Source organism: Onychomys torridus, chromosome 8, assembly GCF_903995425.1.
Source record: "Onychomys torridus chromosome 8, mOncTor1.1, whole genome shotgun sequence".
NCBI lineage: Eukaryota > Metazoa > Chordata > Mammalia > Rodentia > Cricetidae > Onychomys > Onychomys torridus.
The window spans coordinates 37,357,190-37,357,715 of NC_050450.1; positions in this window are offsets into that span (position 1 = coordinate 37,357,190).

Genomic DNA, 526 nt, shown 5'->3' on the forward strand with positions numbered 1-526 from the left:
TGGAAATGGCCTGGACTTTTGAAACCTCAGGGACAACCCCAGGGACACACCTCTCCAACAAGGGCATCCCTCCTCATTCCTCCCAAACATCCCACCAACTGTGTTCAAAGTGTCCAGACCTCTGAGCCTGGGGGACCATTCTCATTCCAACCTTCACTTAGCCCATGGTGGCACCGAGGTAGGAAAGCAGGGATACGGGACAGTTGCTCACATCACATTGCAGAAGCAGAGCAACAAATGCTGATGCTGGAGATCTGATCTCATCTCTGCCCTCTGTGCAGGAAACGATGCCACCCACAGTCAGGGTGGGTCTCCTACCACCACTAAACCACCCTAGACGTACACCCACAGAAACACCGAAGATGGCTCGCTACGTAATTTTCAAGCCAATAAAATGGCAGTGAGGACTAACCATTACAGCCCTGTTTGAGAGCTAACACGAAATTGGACTCCTGACATCAGGACAGGAGAGCTGGAGGTCTGGTTTACTCCACAGGGAAAAAAAGAAAGAGAATTGGGAATCTTA